Source organism: Aquarana catesbeiana, linkage group LG04, assembly GCF_042186555.1.
Source record: "Aquarana catesbeiana isolate 2022-GZ linkage group LG04, ASM4218655v1, whole genome shotgun sequence".
NCBI lineage: Eukaryota > Metazoa > Chordata > Amphibia > Anura > Ranidae > Aquarana > Aquarana catesbeiana.
Genome location: NC_133327.1, coordinates 40825062 through 40845834, shown reverse-complemented (window position 1 = coordinate 40845834; position 20773 = coordinate 40825062). Strand labels below are relative to the sequence as shown.

At 41.3% G+C, this 20773-nt stretch overlaps 1 pseudogene; it reads left to right on the top strand.

The window, feature by feature from the left end:
- Window positions 1–201: 201 nt before the first annotated feature.
- The window catches only part of LOC141139193 (cytochrome P450 2K6-like), a 75043-nt pseudogene continuing 54471 nt past the window's right edge, over window positions 202–20773 (top strand).

The window sequence follows — 20773 nt, the reverse complement described above, 5'->3', positions numbered from 1 at the left end:
GCACTTTAATTTGTGGTGTGTGCTAAGGTTTACATGTATGTAATAAAGTGAACACTTTGATAACAAAATAACGTACAGTATTTGCTCCCTGGAAATGCACAACAGTGAGTACACTACATTGCCTAGAAGAACTCAGGTGACTTTGCTCTTTGTGTCAGAGGGTGGAGCAGAGTAGTGACTGTTGTTCTTCTAAGGCCAAATAACAATCAGTCTGTACAGATTGTAGTTTAGAATTTCAACCAGGCTTGTATAGAACAAATAACTCCCTCTGACACCATAGAAAAGAGACGATCACAATACTGACACGGCTCAAAGTAAGTAGCCCCTGTCCTATTTGACCTTTATTCAATGTGCACATTGCACAGTTTGCACAGTGTATACCTGCACAGCAAGACTGCAGGGGTTTTTTTGTAAGTTCTTTTATTCATACTGTATGACTCAGAACAAATACAGTAATTGGGGACACACTAAAAAACACTTCACCATTGTACAAAGATAAAGTGAGAAATAGAAATCAGTATATGAGTGAATTAAAGAACAAGTTCCCCTTTTAACAAAATAATGCACATTTTTTTCTTGTCAAAAGAAGTTTATTGAGTATACAATGTTATAAAGATACATAAAGTAAGTTTACAAGGATCTATAAAGTAAGCTCATTGTTTTACAGTAGGGTTTATATAGGTAAATATCATGAAATTTCAAATATTAAACATTGGGTTCACATAAACCTAAATTAAAGATATATATCATTTCCTTAGTTACTTTTGTAGGTATTTAAATGATTTATACCTACTATACATATTGTTTACAAGTAGAGTATATATAGGTCAAATACATTCTGATAATGAGCTTTAATCGTAAGGTGGAGAAAAGGAAAGAGAAAGAAGAAAAAGGGTTGAAAGGCAGAGGTATGGTCCACAAGGTTGTCCCGCTCGTCAGTTTATTATTCTTTTTAGTTCTCTTTGAAGCCTTAGAATGGGTGTCTCTGTAAGTCATTTAATCTGTTACCATGGCAACAGGACAGAGTCATTGAAGTTTGACAGGAACTGTTGTTTTATCCAAGGATGCCAAAGTTTTTCAAATTTTGGAATTTGATTTTGATCGATGGCTACCATCTTAGCATGGGACATTGTATTATTCATTCTGTGAATTGTTTCTGCTAGTACCAATGTAGGAGATTTCCATGCCTTGGCCACTGTTTGTTTTGCAGCCGTTATTAGTTGGATCATAAGTTTGAATTGAGAGAGTGTTAACCATTCCGGTTTTAGATTAAGTAAAGTTAAATATGGATCTGGTTGTATTATTTTTTTAAATATTTTAGATACAATCACGAAGACTTCCTTCCAGAAGGTTTGGATTACTGGGCACGTCCACCATATGTGTAAATATGTGCCTATTTCTGGGCATCCTCGAAAACAAAGAGCTGAGGTATTAGGTGAATATTTTGCCACTCTAGCGGGTACAAGGTACCAGCGAGTTAGGACTTTATAATTTGTCTCCAGTGCTAAGATGTTGGGTGAAGATGACTTAGATGTGAGCCATATGTTAGACCAGTCCGTGTCTTCTAAAATTCGTTCCAGGTCCTCCTCCCACCTCTGAACGTAAGAGGGTCTATTAAGATTTGCTACTCCATATAATTGATTATAAAGTGATGAAATTGTACCTTTAGCAAATGGATCTTTTGTACAGATTGATTCAAAAATGGATAATTGGGATAATGGTGTATCCTCCTTTAGGAATGGTGTATAGAAATTTTTGATTTGGAGATATCTAAATATCTCAGAGTTTGGTAGATCATATTTTTCTCTAAGCGATGGGAATGAAAGGAATGATTTAGATGCTATGAAGTCATTTAGTGTCTGAATGCCTGATGTTGTCCAAGCTTTAAAAGAATTTGGGTAGATCCATGCCAGATAAAAGGCCGGATTTCTGATAAAAGAAAGGAGAGGATTGTGTGGAGATTGTAACTGATATTTGGTTTTTAGTTTATCCCAGAGAGATAAGAAGTGTTTAGTTATGGGATTATGAATTTTAAAGCGGTCTTTAGGATCAAGCCATAATAAATTTGATATTAATAGAGGGTCATTTTCTGAAGCCTCTATAAATACCCATAATGGGATTTCCTGTTTTGCATGGTATTTGGACAGACTGTGCTGCTCTGTAGTAGTTAGTAAAATTAGGGTATCCCAGGCTTCCTTTATTTTTGGGAAGATGTAGTGTGTGTATAGGTATACGTGGTTTAGAAGAGCCCCATATAAACGAAGTTGCTCTTTTTTGTACTATTCTCAAAAAATAGGAAGGAATTGGAATAGGGAGGACTCTGAATAGATAAAGCAATTTGGGTAGAATAGTCATTTTGATTGCATTAATCTTCCCTATCCAGGATAAAGGAAGTTGCGACCATTGTTTTATTAGATTTGTGATCTGTCTTAATACAGGAGGATAATTGGTTGAGAATAAGTCAGAATGAGATGCTGTTAAATGAATTCCAAGATATGGGATTGATTTTTCTGCCCATGTGAATGGGAGTGCAGCCCTAGCCGGGATCAATTCCATGTTTGTGAGTGAAATATTAAGCACTAGGCATTTCTTAGGATTAATCATAAGGCCGGATAGGGCTGCAAATCCATCAAGAGCTGGTATTAAGTTAGGACCAGAGACCTGTGGTGATGATAGAAAAAGTAATATATCGTCTGCAAATATACATAGTTTGTGTGTAATACCTCTTACTTCAATGCCAGTTATAGTTTGGTTTGTTCTGATGTATTGGGCCATGGGTTCGAGTATAAGGGCAAATAATAAGGGAGATAATGGGCAACCCTGTCGGGTACCTCTTTCGATATTAAAGGCTTCAGATTTGTATCCAGCATATTTTATATAGGCTTTGGGTTTATTATATAATGCTTTGATCCATGTTAAAAAGTGGGGTCCAAAACCCCATTTTTGTAATGAATATTGCATATATTGCCAGGATACTGTGTCAAATGCCCTCTTAATATCGAGAGATAGAAAACATAAAGGGATTTTCTGTTTTTTAGCAATATGTGCCAATAACACTGCCCTGCGTATATTATCGCCTGCCTGTCTATTTGGCATGAAGCCTACTTGATCTCTATGTATTAATTTTCCTATAATGCTATTGAGGTGTTTTGCTATTATTTTTGCTAATAATTTAATATCGAGGTTTAACAGAGAGATAGGCCGATAATTCACACAGGAGGTATCATCAGAAAGGGGTTTTGGGATCATACAAACAATTGCCATTAGTGTTTCTTGCCGAAAAGAATGTCCATCTAGAAGTTTGTTAAAAGTTTCAGTGAGAATGGGAGAGAGTATTTCTGAGAATGTTTTATAGTATAAAGCTGAGTAGCCGTCTGGGCCTGGTCTTTTGTTAAGTTTTAGGTCTTTTATGGCGTTAGCAACTACATCTATAGTTATAGGCTCATCCAAACTGCTTTTTTGATTCTGAGATAACTCAGGTAAGGTTATTTTTGAGAAGAAGGATTCAGCCTCTGTAGGATTAAATTCATTGTTTGTCTTGTATAAAGTTGCGAGATGTGAGTGAAATTTATGGACTATTTTAACTGGATTACAAGTGTAAACATTTTTTGATAATTTCAAACGTATTGGTTTAAAAGATTTGTTAGTTGAATTTAATGCCCGAGCCAAATATGTACCTGGTTTGTTTGTATTCATGTAGAAATTGTGTTTGGAGCGTTTGAGGGATTTATCAACTGACTCGTATTCCAATCTAGATTTTTCCAGATGAGATTTTGTACTCTGAGATGGATTATCTTGAAATGATATGTAGGCTGCATTAAAATTGAGTTCTAGTTTTTTTGCTAGATTTTTGCGTTCCCGTTTAAATAGTGCCATTTGTCTTTGTATTGTACCACGCAAGACAGGCTTATGAGCTTCCCACAGTGTTATTGGGGAGATGTCTGTTGTATTATTAATTGATATGTATTCCTTTAAAGCTTGTTCATTGGCCATCTGATGTAGTGGGTGTTTGAGCATTATGTCCGGTAAGTACCACGTTGGGTCATGCGCTTTTGGTATGGCTGAGGCTATAGTAGTGTATACTGCATTATGGTCAGACCACGGAATCGGAATTATATCTGATGCAATAATTTCTGGTATCATTCCTATTGTTAGAAAAATATGATCTATTCTGGTGAAGGTTTGATGAGGGTGCGAGAAATAAGTGAATTTCTTTTTCATTGGGTTACTTTCTCTCCATGAATCTACCAGATTGTATTTGGAAAGAAGTTGAGAAAAAGGTAATCTAGAGGTTATTTTGGATGGTGTAAAAGGTGATTTATCTAGAAATGGGAGGAGGACCTGGTTCGAATCCCCACACATTATCACTGTTCCTATTTTGTGTGTATTAATCACTTGTAATATATGTGAGAGGAATGGTGTAGGTTGTTTGTTAGGAGCGTAGTAGGAAATCACCGTGATTGCTGTATCCATTATATAACCCATGAGTATCAGGTATCTACCTTCTGGGTCTTTAATTTCTGATGATAAGGTGAATGGTGTGGATCGGTGAAATGCAATTAGAGTTCCCTTTTGCTTGGTACAGGCAGAAGCCGTGTAAATTTGTTGATAAAAAGGAGAAATATATTTTGGAGTAGAATCTTTGGTGAAGTGTGTTTCTTGGAGGCATACTATGTGAGCCTTCTTGTTATGGAAAGTACGGAAGGCTTTGGTCCTTTTTTGAGGGACATTTATTCCCTGAACATTCAGGGAAAGTATATTCAGTGGTGCCATGGCAATAGATCAAATAGTTTTGACTTACTTTTTGTTATGCAGAGCTGACTGCGCAGATCAACCTGTGTGGACTGAAGAGATGAATAGATAGAAAAGAAACCAGTGAATTCTGGAGTAAAGAGTAAACAAAAAACATATGAGATTAGATGATACATTGTATAAATTATTTTTTGCAAGTAATCACAATTTACCCGTGAAAGAGAATAAATATCTCTCTCAGGGGAATAAGTGCCTTCGTCACACTCCCACATAATATGGTTGGGAGAATGAGGAGGGCTAATGGGGGTACACGGATCTTCCGCTTACAGGAGAGAAGTGCTATGTCAAAAGACATCAAAATGATGTTTCATTAATTGGAGTGCAGAATATAGTTTTTGTTGAAATTATTTATTCCAGGGTGGTTGTATATGGTTAGTCTTGCCCTAGGCTAAATAATTCAGTTAGAAAGGTACTGTTAATAACTTTGGTATTGATGAAGATAGTTTGAAATATTTTGGGATTTTAACCCTTTTAGAGTAAACAATTACATATTTTATTCATATGTAACTGTTTAGATATGTTAACTCATAAAATTGAGGTTGTATTGCTTCAGATTAGAATAAACAAAAACATAATTCTAGCAACTAGTTAGGTAATAATATATTTGTTTTAAGAAAAGAAAGAAAAAGCTTCCATTACTTCTGGATTATTGAACATATTTGTCCTAAAAAGTAATAAATCTATTGTTATTACCTGATAATATATAACTGAATAAGAATTTCCTTATTTCACTTATATATTCTAAGGCTATATGAATCAGAAGTAATAAGAAATATAACTGGAATGTAACATGATCCCACACAGTGTGTGACTATCAGAATGCAGTTACATTCAGTTATAAATATAGGTTTTTTATAGAGAACCATCTCTTAGTATAATAAATGAAGAGATATCAGGAATTAGGATGTCAGTCCATTGAATCTTCTTGGTCCATGGATGATGTGGCATAACGGCCTCTTTTGTGAGAATGATGATTCCCATTTTGTTCTGAAATTTTCTGGGTGCTGCCTGAAGGTGAAGATGATGCCATTCTTCTGCGTGTGGGAGTGTTGCTGCTTGTGGGTTCTGTCAGATTTAATTTTAAAAGGGTTTGTTGTAGTTCATCTGCTGATCTGCTTCTATAAATTGTACCTTGGTAGTTAAATCTGACTGAAAAGGGGAAGCCCCATTGATACATAATGTTGTGGCGTTGCAGTTCCATTAGTTGGGGTTTCATGGATCGTCTTTTAGTAATAGTAAGTTGGGATAGGTCAGCAAAAATTTGATAATTGTGTCCTTGAAAATTAAGTTCCTTTTTTTCTCTTGCAGCAATTAGTATTTGTTCTTTCGTTCTGTAATAATGAAATATTGTGATTATATCACGTGGGGGTCCATCTTTCTTTTTGGCTGTGAGGGCTCTGTGTACTCTGTCCAGTTCTAAACGTTCAATAGGGATATCTGGCTTTAGTTCTTGTAATAGAGCAGTAATAGTAGATTGCAGGTCTGTCACAGTTTCAGGTATTCCCCTTATGCGCAAGTTTGAACGTCTGGCTCTATTTTCGTAATCTTCGAGCTTAGTTTGAAGTATTAAATTCTCTTTTTTTAATTGTTCCAATTCTGTTATATTTTCTTGGGTTGTAATTTCAATTGCATCCATTTTTATTTCTAAGGCTGCGGTGCGGTTTCCCAGCTCTCTTATTTCTTTGGTTAGGCTTTTTGTTATTTGGTCTGAGGTTTGTTTTAAAGCCTTATGAAGCATCTTTTTAAATTGTAATAATATTACTGGGGATGCTGAGGAGGCTTGTGGAGAAGTTTGTGAGAGGATTTGTTCTGTATCTGACTCAAATGGAGAGTCTTGCTGTGACATTTTCTGTCTGTGAGAGCGCCCTGATGCTGTATCTTGTGAGGTGACTGGAGCTGCTTCAGCTGCAGTGAGTGCCTGTGAGCTCTTTGTGAGGTGATTTTTATTTCTGCCACGGTTTCCTCCCAGTACCATATTTCCTGCCCAAACTTTCACAGTTTGTTCCCTGGGGCAAAAAGGTTCAAATGGATACCTTTTGAGCCTGCAGGCTCCGCTTTGTCCTTCTCTTCTCTCCTCAGCGGTGTGGAGCTCTAACAATGCATGTCTGCTCTGCTAGGCTCCGCCTCCTGCCCTCCATAATGCACATTTTTTTGCAGGTAAAAAAATGTGAATTTATTATTTTTTTGTTGTAGGAGCCTGTAAAGCATTGTACCAGTGATCAGCAGACTGTTTGAAATAGGCCCCTCTTTCTGGTACCACACTGGTTATCGCCACCAAAAGGGTGGTGTTAGATATTGCACCTTTTTTTAGTTCCTGTTTCATTTGTGATTTGGACTTAACAGATTATTGCAGAATTTTTTGCAATATTTACTGACAATTTTTTTGTTTGTTGTTTACCGCATATTATTAATTTTTTTTTTAATTTGACTTTATTTAACACATGTGATCATTTATGCAAATGAGTAACATTAATACCCTTACGCATACGGTGAAGCTTAGTGAATTGACCCCTATGACTGTTGGATTGTTGTTTCCATTCACAGAACACTGTGAATGAGTGACGTTGCCAGGCAGGTGGAGCCTTGCATGGCTGCGTTTTTTAAACATTTTGATAGCTAGTGGAGGGAGAAGATTTCCCCCACTAGCTGTCAAAATGGGGGATCGGGGAACAGCGGGGGGGGGGGGGGCAGCTCTTTCACAATATGTAACGTTTTATGAAAGGTGGACTTATCCTTTAAAGCTGAACAAAAGGTATGTTTGTATTGCACAATTATTTTGGTCCAGCTTGGGCTGGAGTTGTAGTTATGCATGTGCCATACACGTGGGATCCCTGTGGAAGCTGGAAATTCTTGTAGTAGTCACTGCTACTACAGTGATTGCTGCTGTTTTCCGGGTCCTGTGTCAAGCAGATGACCTGCTGCATTGTAATCTCAGGAGGTCATTCAATCACTGGCAGCACAGTGGTGTAGTGGTTGGCACCTTTGACTAGCAGCAAAAGGGTTGCTAGTTTGAATCCCAACCATGACGCTACCTGCCTGGAGTTTCCTCCGGGTACTCCGGTTTCCTCCCACACTCCAAAGACACGCTGGTAGGTTAATTGGCTCCTGCCTAAATTGGCCCTAGCATGCCAATTTATAGATCGGGTTTTAGTGTCAGTCAGGGTCTGCGTCGCCCCAGGCAGTATTATATTAATGCCAGTAGCGCTAACACCCACGCACACACCATACACCTCCCTAAGTAGTATAGTATCTGAACGGATCAATATCTGATCTGATCAGATCTATACTAGTGTACTCAGTAGTTTAGGGTTCCCAAAAATGCAGCATTAGCGGGATCAGCCCAGATACATGCTAGCACCTGCGTTTAGCCCCTCCGCCTAGTCCAGCCCAGCCCACCCAAGTGCAGTATCAATCAATCACTGTCACTTACAAAACACAAACACATAACTGCAGCATTTGCAGAGTCAGGCCTGATCCCTGCAAACGCTAACAGTTTTTTTGGTAGCCTTTGAAGCAGTCTCTGACAGTCAGGAGCTTTTTTTCCTGTGAGACTCACTAGTTGTACCAATAAATTTAGAGGCCACAATGTCCAATCGAAGGTACACTTGTGAAGAGGCCTACACGTTTCTGAGTCTGACAGATGAGAGTGAGGAGGAAGTCACCCATATGTCTGATTCTGGCTCAGAATACGAACCAGTAGACAGCAGCAGCACCCTGACAGATAGCTCTGATGACAGAGTAGTGGTCCCTGTCAAGGTCAGGCATACCCGACCCCGTTCTTCTGCTGTTGTTGAGGTTTAAGAACCGCAGGGCTCTCGTATGAAGCAGAGAGCCAGTACTAGTGCCGCTCATCCTTCTGGTGAACTGGCAAGCACCAGCGGCCTAGTACATCCTGGTCGTACATCCAGGCACTGCAGTAACACTTGGTGACGTGGCGAGTCCCATAAGTGCAGTTCAAGCAGGTGAGGTGGCTAGCACAAGTAGTGCCTCGCACGCAACCAAGAAGAAGACAAACACAGGCCCTTCAAGCCCATAGCCTTCCTGCTGCATTTGCCAATCCGAATTGGGAGCCCACCACTTCTGCAGCACCCGTACTTCCCCCATTCACTGGCCAACCCGGAATTCAGGTGGAAACAGTTGATTTTACGTCTTTCGATTTTTATCCTGTTTTTCACGGAAGATCTCTATAGATCTATTGTGGACCAAAGCAATTTGTATGCTGGTCAATTCATTGCTGCTAATCCCCAGTTGACCCTTGCCAGAGATTGGGAACCTATTACGGTTTCCGAATTTAAGACCTTCCTGGGCCTATCCCACCTCATGGGCATAGTTTAAAAAAGTGAGTTGCAGTCATATTGGTCCACTGACCCAATTCACCATATGCCCGTGTTCTCTGCCTTCATGGCACTACATGATATGAGCAGATCTTGTGGTTCATGCATTTCAATGACAATGAACTCTGTTGTCCTCGGGGTGACCCTGGATACGATCGGCTCCACAAATTTTGTCCCCTCATAAACCACTTCAACCAGTTTGCAGCCTTGTTTACTTCCGATCAAGTTGTCTGCATTGATTAAGTTTTCTGGCCGCTTGTCTATCAAACAGTATCTTCCCAGCAAGCGTGCCAGATATGGGGTCAAGATGTATAAGCTCTGTGACAGGGCAACAGGCTATACATAAAGTTTTATGGTTTACGAGGGAAGAGATAGTCATGTGGAGCCGGGGAACTGCCCAGGCTACATAGGGAGCGCTTGTAAAATTGTGTGGGACTTGGTGTCACCCTATTATTCGGAAAGGGGTACCACTTGTACGCGAACAATTATTACACAAGCGTGTCACTTTTTAGTCACCTTTTTGATTATGGAATTGGCGCATGTGGCACAGTGCGATCTAATTGCCAGGGCTTCCCCCAACGACTTGTAAAAAACCCAACTTAGATGGGGTAAGAGAGCCTGCTTGAAGTGTAATAATTTGTTAGCAGTGAAGTGGAGGGATTCACGGAATGTTTTCGTTCTGTCCTCCCTTCACACAGATACGACAGTCCAAATTCCTACGGCGACTGGTGTTGTGAAGAAACCCCTCTGTGTCCACGAATACAACCTTAACATGGGAGGGGCGGACCTCATTGACCAGTTGGCGCCGTACCTTATTGCCCGTAAGGCCAGACGCTGGTAAAAAAAAGGATCTGTATATTTATTCCAATTGGCTCTGCTGAATGCTTTTGTGCTATACAAAGCTTCAGGACGAACTAGATCCTACCTAAAATTCCAGGAAGAGATTGTCACAGCCCTTTTGTCCAGACGGTGCTATGCTCCACCTTCCCAACGCAAATGCAGTGAGCCGGCTGCATGAGAGGCATTTTCCGTATGTCCTCTCTGGTACCCCTGCCCAAAGAACATCCCTAAGAAGATGTCGTGTCTGCAGAAAACGCGGATATAGGCGTGACACCCACTTTTAATGTCCCTCCTGTCCTGACCAACCTGGTCTCTGCATCGGTGACGCTACTAGTGGAGTATTAGCATCGGGTACAGCACTACACAGTCCAAGGGCACACTTACACAGGGTCTCAAAAGATGAGATGGCCATCACATTTTGAAAGACCCTAATCTGGAACGTTTACAGTTTACAGTTTATATAAAAGTGCAACAAAAAAAAAACACAAAAACACAAAAAATAAAAAGCCAAAAATAGTTTGGTTTTATTTTTCTTCTCTCTCTATTGTTCCCTCTCTCTCTTATGTTCGCTCTCTATTGTCCGCTTTATTGTTCGCTCTCTATTGTTCTATATCTATTATTCTCTCTCTTATGTTCCTGTATTTTAGAACTGTAATGTTTTATTTTTACTGTGTTTTATTGTATTTGCTTTGCAGGTATGGTATGTCTTACTGTTATACTGTAATGTTACTTTGTTGGTTTATTGTTAAACATCATTTGCTTAGCAGGTACGCCATTCAGATGCAGCACGGGCTTATTTATTCTGACAGCAACAGCATTTGCTCCCATGATACGTAAAGCCGTGACTCCAGCACTGTAGGAGGTGATTTTATCACCACAGTTAAATAAAAGAGCATATATGCCGAAGCATGGGGGTAGGGGTGGAGGAGTGATTTGCTTCTAACATTAGGGATGGATTACCCCCATGCTTTGGCATATATTTTTTAGGCACAGATTGCATTAAAATTTTTTATTTTTATTCTGTTTTATTGTATTTGCTTTGCAGGTATTTACTGGTCTTTGCAGGTCTTACTGTTATACTGTAATGTTACTTTGTTTTATTGTTAACCATCATTTGTTTATCAGGTATGCCATTCAGCTGCAGCACTGATTTATTCATCTTGACAGCAACAGCGTTTGCTCTCACAATACGTAAATCAGCGACTCCAGCGCTGTAGGAGGTGATTTCACCACCACAGTTAAAAAAAATGCATGTATGTATGCCCATCATTAGAAGTGGGTGGATGAAGGGCGGTAGTGGGCATACCCACTGATCAATCTTTTTTTTTCGTTCATCCCACAGGCTGCATGTAAAAAAGAACATTACAATATATGCCCAACAAGGACCAGTAATGTACTGGTATGTTGCTGGACTTTGAGTGATTATACCAGAATGATGTCTGCAGGTTTAGGTATCATCTTGGTATCATTCTTTTCAGCCAGCGGTGGGCTTTCATGTAAAAACAATCCTAGTGGCTAATTATCCTCTAGACTGCTTTTACAAGCAGTGGGAAGGAACGTCCCCCCCCTCATCGCCTTCCTTGGTTTTCTTGGGCTCTCCTGTTCCAACAATAAACCCGAGAATGCAGCCGTTGGTTCCGCCAGCTGACCGTAGAGCTGATCCAAGACCAGAATGGCTCCAATCAGCTCTATGGCGTAAGAAACCGGAAGATACCAGCATCATGACTTAGCTTTCGCCAGATATGAACAGCGCCATTGGGAAATTGGGAAGCATTTTGATGCTTTGAGGGCAGAGGAGAGATCTAGGGTCTAATAGACCCCATTTTTTTCAAAAAAGAGTACCTGTCACTACCTATAGCTATCATAGAGGATATTTACATTCCCTGACATAATAATAAAAATGATAAAAAAAAACCTGAAAGGAACAGTTTAAAAATAAAATAATAAAGCAAAATTAAATAATTAAAAAAAAAGCACCCCTGTTACCCCATGCTCACGCACAAAGGCGAACGGAATCGTCGGTCTGGTGTCATATGTACACAGCAATTGCACCATGCATGTGAGGTATCACCATGAAGGTCAGATCGAGGGCAGATAGGGGGCATTTTAGCAGTAGACCTCCTCTGTAAACCTATAGTGGTAACCTGTAAAGGATTTTAAAGGCTTTTAAAGATGTATGTAGTTTGTTGCCACTGCACGTTTGTGCGCAATTTTAAAGCATATCGTGTTTGGTATCCAAGTACTCTGCATAAGATCATCTTTTTTTATTTATCAAAAATTTGGGCAATATAGTTTGTTTTAGTGCATTAAAATTTAAAAAAGTGTTTTTTTTTCCAAAAAAATTGCGTTTGAAAAATCACTGCGCAAATACTGCACAAATAAGCTTTCTCTAGCGCTCCTCTTGCACTGGCCATTTTGAGGGTCTCTTACCCTTCATTCCCTTACTTAATTTAATGCCCATAATGACAGGCCAGTCTTCTTTCTTCTCTACATGTTCTTATACCCTCTTTCCTCTAAACTACTATTACAGCAGATGTGTACTTCATATAACCTGTTAACAGCACTATTCTTCCCTTTCTTATCTAACACTCCGGTGGACACAAACGACATAAGATATAACCACCAATCAATATAGGGAGTAAAATAGGTACCCTTTGTCCCGAAAATGCCTTACCGATCAAGGAATTCTGATAACTCAAATGTAACCAAAGGGCTTACCTCAGCCGGCTGATTTTCAAAAATTCCCAGATCGTCTCAAGCTCCTTGTTTCGTTTTCTCAGGGCGACCTGTAAATTTCCTACTAGGCAAAGCGTGCCAACTGTTCTTGAAATTTTATAGATAGGCAACTCCTATTCTCATATTGATTAGTGGCTACAAATTATTATTAACTAATGCAGTATGGAACAGACACAAAAAGATAGACTCAGCATCTTTCCATATAACTATTCTGTTTATTCGGCACAAATTAAGTTTTTTATACGCATGATTACGTAGGTATCACATTAATATTACAATTGTACTTTTATGGTACCAAGGGGCGTAACATAGGCGGGCTAAATTCTAATCAGGACTTGAAAGAATGCAACGTGTAATGAGAACATTATTAGTGCCATCTGCACAATTAGTGCAGTGTGGATTACATAGGCAAACCATACAAAAAAGAATACGATTTTATACAGAATTTACAAATTTCCTTTATACACAGATAATAAATGATAAACATTTTCATGTTTCTACTTGAACCTATGAGAATTATTGGAGGGGCTTGGGTTCATAAAGGGTGGGGTCTATTTCTTCCAAGCATTTAATCCAGCGAATACTAGCGACAGTAAGAATAACGCATCTTCATATTAGCACTAAATATAAATGTTTCATTTGTTTTTTCCTCCAGGCATTACTGCAGACATGTTTTCTATTGACCCTATGACGATCCTTGTCACCATCGTTGTCATCCTTTTCTTGACCAAAGTTTACAACAACCAAAAGCAGCAGAAAAACAAAAACCTCCCTCCAGGACCCAGACCTTTACCACTCATTGGAAGTATTCACCTAATTGACCTAAAGAAACCTTATAATTCCTTTATAGAGGTAACATATTACTTATCCTTGAGGTTTAAGGGGTCTGTTTATAAAAAATGTTCCTTCAATTTTGTCTAATACGATTCTCATACTGATCCTCAGCTCCATCTAGTGGCCATAATGTGGCATTTTTAACAGTGGGCTATTTCAGGAAAAATACCATATTATGGGCACTAAATGGCACCTGCAATCATAGGAAATATTAATATTAAAAAAAATATAGGGAAAATTAATTATGGCTGAATGAATGCTTAAATATTCTTTAAGTTATTTTTTTTTTAATAGACCTAGACTACCCTGTGAAAAATGCAGTTTTTTACCTGTATGGTGGCTGATTTGCAGAAAGTTGTAGTCCTCCAAATGCCGTAGAATTTAACACCTCTGATGTGTCCTATAGCATGTCCTGTTGATAGCCACTCTGGTTCCTCCTATTAACTAGTTGTAGCATGGGCATGTCATATAAACCTGCTTCTTTCTCAGGGTAATGCTGATTTTACTGGGTTACTTCAATCTACATCTTAAAGTGATGTAAAAAGGTACCCCGCGCTGCCCAAACTGGTGGCAGCAACCAGTGGCTGCCCAAACTGGTGGCAGCCACTGGTTGAAATAACAGAAGTGTATAAGTGTAGCGCTTAGATTTTTGGGTTGGTTAACACCAACTATTAACTATGGAAAGTGAATTGCAAAATATCAGTGAGTCAAATAAAATCTACAAACCATAATAACTATTGAAATAAACAGAAAATCACAAAAATACCACATATAACATGTGCCTTGTGAATTAAAAAATTAAATGCAAAAAAGTCATGTATAGAGACCGTGAAAAAATCTGTAAAGTTCATAGTGTGTAGTGAAGATCCTATTCACCACATTGGCATACAAATGGAATGGATAAAAACTGAAAACACCAGTGCAATGAAGCTCCCACCAAGGCAGATGTAGGCTTACCAGATAGTTTGAACTCAAAAGAACATACGTTCTATGAGTCAAACAGGCTTATATCATAAAACGGCAACCAGGATGGAATCTTGGGGATCCTCTGCGGTTGGAACCCAGGGCATCCCGAAACTTTACAGAAAGTTGATCTCAGCTCTCTCATGATCTCCTTCCTCCAGATAATGTCACAAATCCCATCGAACTACCAGTCCAAAATCCTAAAGTGAAAACTTTACCCATAACAACTTGATAAAAATGATGTTCTGTAGCAAGAAACATACATTTTACATTAATAATTATGTTACCAAAATTAGTGTTTGCTGTAAATTTCCTCCAGCTTTGCTCATGTTTCTTCTTGCTGGAGGCTGCCATTTTACAGAGGTCCAGAGCCCCTGAGCATTAGTAAATCTTTAGGCTGTCAGTAGATCGGCTTCTACAAATTTGGAACAGTGCCTACAAACTGAGAGCCACTGAGCAAATGCAGAGCAGGGAGAGACAGTGTATTACTGGATTTTAAACAGTATAGAAAAAGGAAAATTTATTATCAAATACTTACCGTAATTTTCCTTTCCTGATGGACTACATGGCAGCCTAAGTGTGGGTTAACCCTGCCTCCTCTCCAATGCTATAGGACCCCCTACCCTATAAGATTGAGCTCACCTGTATAGACTGTGTTCTGTAACTAGCCTACTCTTTGACCGATGGGTGGAAACTCTGTCTGCCATGGAGTCCATCAGGAAAGGAAAATTATGGTAAGTATTTGATAATACATTTTCCTTTTTCCTGACAGACTCCATGGCAGCCTACGTGTGGGAAATAACCATTCCACACGGGTGGGTGTGCTGAACAGCAATAAATTTAATTTGACCCGTCAACCGACAGGTTTTATAAACCAAAGATCACAGAAGAAAAGCGAAGAAGGCTCAGAGAAGTAATGTGACATTAAGGTTTTAATAGGGGCTCATGAGGCCGCTTGCAGATAACGTCTGGATACACGTACCGGGCTGCTGCCCACGAAGCTGCTATACTCTTGATAAAACATGCCATCACTGCCTCCAGAGGAGTCAGGATCCTAGCTCTATAAAGCTGATGGATGAACTGGACAATCCAGGCCGCAGTCGTTCTGGTCGAGGCTTGAATCAGTTTGTTACTGCCAACGTGCAGGACGAATAGGTAGACAGTGTGTCTAAAAGGAAGGAAATAGCTTGCCGGTATACCTTCAGAATTTCGTCTACATCAAGAGGATGGACTTTAGTGGACTCCTGGGTCCTGAATGTAGATAGGACGATTCCCTGGATCTTATGGAACCTTGAGGTAATTCTCAGATTTGAGCTGAGCATAGGAATAAGGACCATATGGTCTGGAAAGAAGGACAGAAAAAGGTTCTTTGTAACCTAGGGACGTGACCTCCGAGACCCTCTAGTCAAGGTATTGGCTACTAGGACAGTGTTCTTAGCTGAAAAGGTCTCCAATAGGAAGCGGGGAGGACCCCGTGTTACTGAGTTCAGACAGTGAGCCAAAGACAAGGGGAAGGTCTGAATTGGGAAATCTTGGTCTCCTTTTTGAGGGCTAAGCTTTAACTGCCCATGGAACGACTGGTGGACTAAAGGGTGAACTTGGACCCTAAGAGAGCTGATGGATAGAGATAAATCTAGGCAGAAAAAAGCTGAAGATATCCTGAGCATTTGGATTTCTACATGACCTGCCCAAAGAATGAGAATTCAACAGACTTGGCCCAAATTCTCCTATCGACCTAATTCATGCTCGTCCCCGTAGAGTTCATGAGAGTGGCAAACACCCTTGAAGCGCACCTGAGCCGGACAAATGTGCAGGACTGCCCCTTGAGAAAGAAGGTCCAGCCCGAGAGGAAAAGGCACCAGGTCCCGGAAGCTGAGCTGGCTCAGGAATGGAAGTCAAGGCTCGTTTGGCCAGTAAGGAGCTACAGCCACCACTTTTGACTGCTTCCGCATGAGATCTTCGTAAGAATCTGAGGATTATTGGGAGTGATGAAAGAGGCATATGCCCTCTTGAAGCTCAATCGATCTGTCATGGCATCCACTCCAGAGACCTAGCTGCAATGGCTCCGAGTTGTAACACCTCACCAGCTTGAGGTTGCCTGTGAAGAAAAAAGATCCACTTTGGAATTGACTCCCAGGAACAGAATACACTTGAATGTCTGCACACAAGAAGACCATTCGTTAGTGTCTGTGCGACAGGAATCCAATCAGATGATCTGGACTCCAGGGATATAGGCCATTGAAAAGCCAGTCAGGCTCTTCTGGGCCCAAGATATGATGGGCTTGAACTCCCGGAATAGTGTGGACATTCGAGTGCCCCTATGACTCTTCACTTAGAAGATCGCCGTTGTAACATCCATTCTTATAATACTGACTCTCCCTCCCGGAGATAGGAGAAGAACTGAAGGGCACACTAGGCTGCCTGAAGATCCAGGACATTCTAGCCCGGGTTGAGAAGACAAGTACCCAACTTGCCTTAAGCAAGATCCGAACTGTAGAGGGCTCCCCAACCGGTACCGCTGGCATCGGTCATGACCTTGACCCATGAGATGGGGCAACAGAGTGGCAAATGAGCAGGTTTTGCGCTGAAGACACCAGAAGAGGCTGCTCCACGTCGTTGATGATATGTGAATAGGTTGACTGTTGCCCCTTGATTTCCCTTGCTGCAGAAAACCTGACTGGAGTGGGTATAACCTCTGCAGGAACCACTTGACCATAGGGGTCGTGTAGACCGGCGAGACGATAGTGTTTTGTTTTTTTTTTCATAAGACTCAGGTGAGGTTATCATCCCGAAAAGGAGGAAGAAGAACTGCAGATGATCTTGCCCAATTTGGAACCGGAGGTAAACATCTTTTAAGTCGATTGAGATTAGCCAATCCCCCGGCCGTATAGAAGGTCGACAGAGCCTTCTATTGTATCTACAAATTTTATATACTTGTATAGGTAAGTTAGATCTATTACTGGTCACCAAAAACTGTTACTTTTGTATTAAGAAGAGGGGAAAGTATACCCCCTGGAATTTTTCGTCCCTTGGCACATGTACAGCAACGCCTGCTTCTGCTCTTCCAACCAAGTTAGCAGAGTGGAATAAATCTGGAGGAAGGAGTATTAGTGAAGGACCATGTGTGGCTCAATAAAACCATCTTGACAGCCCAGTAATCCATGATGGAGGCCACCCTGACGTGCCGGAAAAGGAGCAGATGAGCCTCCCCGCCTGAACTGCCTGGGCGGGCGCAACCCAAAAGATTTAGCTGGTTCACAACCATCGGACGCCTTACTCTTAGCGGGTTCGGAAGGACATTCCAATTCTTTCTGAAGTCCCAGCCAGGCCTTTAAAAGCAAGCTTCTCACGAGCATTCAGCACCTCCTGTACTGGGGACCCTTCCGACCGAGCAGACGCCTAACCTGGGGAAGGCGTAACTATAAGGCCCGATGAACCATGACCGAGGACCATTTGGTCCAAGCCAACAGGTGGATCAGATTAATGCCAGCTTCAGCTCCTTAACTGCTGAACTTGTGGAGAACTCCTCCAAAGCTCCCCTGAGTACGAAGACTACGATCATTGTCCAGGCTTCCATAACCTTTAGATATAGCTGCTAGATCCAGGGCAGGGTTACGAGCCAAACCCGTAAGCTTCCTTGAGATCTTGATCTAACTTCTCTCAAGCCTGTCCTACAAGACACGGCATCTTCTAAGTTAGAGTAACCTGTTTTGTCAAACGCAACAATGCTGCATCTATAAGGGGAGTGTTTCCCAGACACTTCACTTCTTCTGCCTTGAAGGGATGCAATCTAGAGGTATTGATTGACGTAGAAGTTTTCTTATCCACTCAGTTGCACTCCTCATCCTTTAATCCGTGAGGAGCAGAAAGAGAGAGAGCGCCCTTTCCCCCGGTACTTAAAGAACTACTTTGCTTAGCCAACTGGGGGTGGTGGAAGGGTCTACTTCCCTAATCGCTTTGACTCGTGGAGGAACCAGAGAGACATCAAAGCTTCTGACACATTCGTCACCTTCCAACTTGCTGTCTAAAGAATCCAGAGAAGCAGCGTAGGGCTGGGAAGGACCCGAAAACCTTTGGGCTATGTCAGCCAAGAAGCCGGGTGGGATTGACAACTGGCTCCATATGTGGGGTGTGTCCCATTTCTTTAGAGATTGCTACCTCCCACATTTCACAAGAGACTCCATATTCTTGTTTCCCGTCTCTTTTATCCCCAACCGCCCAGGCATAACAGTGGTCACATAACGACTTGCCCTCCGGGACTCGTGTCTCACATCTCCAGCAGGCTCTGCCATCCGAGCGGCTGATGAACGGCAACATCTCCTCTAAAAAGAGGAGGAATGGCAACATCTCCTCTAGATGGAGGAGGAATGGCAACATCTCCTCTAGATGGAGGAGGAATGGCAACATCTCCTCTAGTTGGAGCAGGAATGGCAACATCTCCTCTAGTTGGAGGAGGAATGGCAACATCTCCTCTAGTTGAAGGAGGAATGGCAACATCTCCTCAATTTGGAGGAGGAATGGCAACATCTCCTCTAGTTGGAGGAGGAATGGCAACATCTCCTCTGGATGGAGGAGGAATGGCAACATCTCCTCTGGATGGAGGAGGAATGGCAACAGCTCCTCTGGATGGAGGAGGAATGGCAACATCTCCTCAATTTGGAGGAGGAATGGCAACATCTCCTCTAGTTGGAGGAGGAATGGCAACATCTCCTTTAGTTGGAGGAGGAATGATAACATCTCCTCTTGTAGGTCTCTGCCATCCCGGACCACGACTTGCGGGTCCGATCTGAAGGGGCTGAAAAAGATTGGGGGGGGGGGAAACACCAAAGGCAATCTCAATCCTTTGAGACTGCAACCTCGGCCCCTCTCCTCACCTGCATGTACCTTGTGCATGAGGGCTGGCTGTATGAAGGCAGTGACCTGTCCACCTGTCCATAACCACTGGACAGAACGTCATCACGACACGGTTGGTCTGCAGATGACCCGGAAATGCTACACATACCGAGCCAATCAGAAAGATTATGTATCCAATATATATATATATATATATATATATATATATATATATATATATATATATATATATATATATATATATATATACATATACACATATACACACATATATACATATAAACATACACATTTTATTTATTTATTCATTTATATATACACATATATATATCTTTTTATTTACACACATTTTTTCTTTTTTTTTTTTTTTTTTTTTACAATATGTATATACATATATATATATTATTTATTTATCTTTATTTTCCCCTTTAAGGGGAGAAAACTCTGTAGACCAATGCAGACCAGGCTGGGGGAAGATGCCACTCACTGTCTGCGTGAAATCCCCTTCTTGACAGGAGATGGCAGACAATCAATTCCCCCGCCTGAGTGATGTCACTGCTCCTCCACCTCGCGGGTGCGCTGTGGGAGACAGCCGCATGGCGCCTGTGCGGCCGCTGGAGGATTCGCCACTCCGCGCACGCGCGAGCCAAGCCTCGCTTTCGCGAAGGCCCCGTGAATGCGCAGGACGACAGCGGCGGCCGCTACCCGAAATCCCGCAGGGCTGCCTGGAACTCAGAAGCGCTCCAAACGCCATGAGGGGACACAGAGGAACTGGGGAGTACCGGGGAGACAAGAGACAAACAACAGCATAAACAAAGAAACGACTGCCATGGAAGTAGTAGGAAATTGCAGACCTTGCCAGCCGTTGATGCGTCCACCTTCAGGCATACCGAGGCACCCTCCCCTCCACGACTGGGGTATCTAGTGCCATGAAAAGCTACTCGCCCGCTTATAGCTGGGTCCTGAGCTGCACCGTATGATGGTATGCTAGATTCTGGAAATATTCTGATCGGACGCCAACAGGAACAATCGTGATGTAGGTCCATGGAGGAGGACAATAAAGGAACACAGTCTATACAGGTGAGCTCAATCTTATAGGGTAGGGGGTCCTATAGCATTGGAGAGGAGGCGGGGTTAACCCACACGTAGGCTGCCATGGAGTCTGTCAGGAAACCTATTTTTTATGTTTTACATAGCTATACCTGCAAAAGGGGCCAGCCTGCAGTGATCTAGCAAGACTTTATTTTCTGGCTAAAGTTCTATCTTAACTATTTGACCTCCGGAAGATTTACTCCCCTTTGTGATCAGGCCATTTTTTGTGATACGGCACTCTGGTACTTTAACTGACAATTGCACAGTCATGCAACACTGTACTCTTTTTTTCCCACAAATAGAGCTTT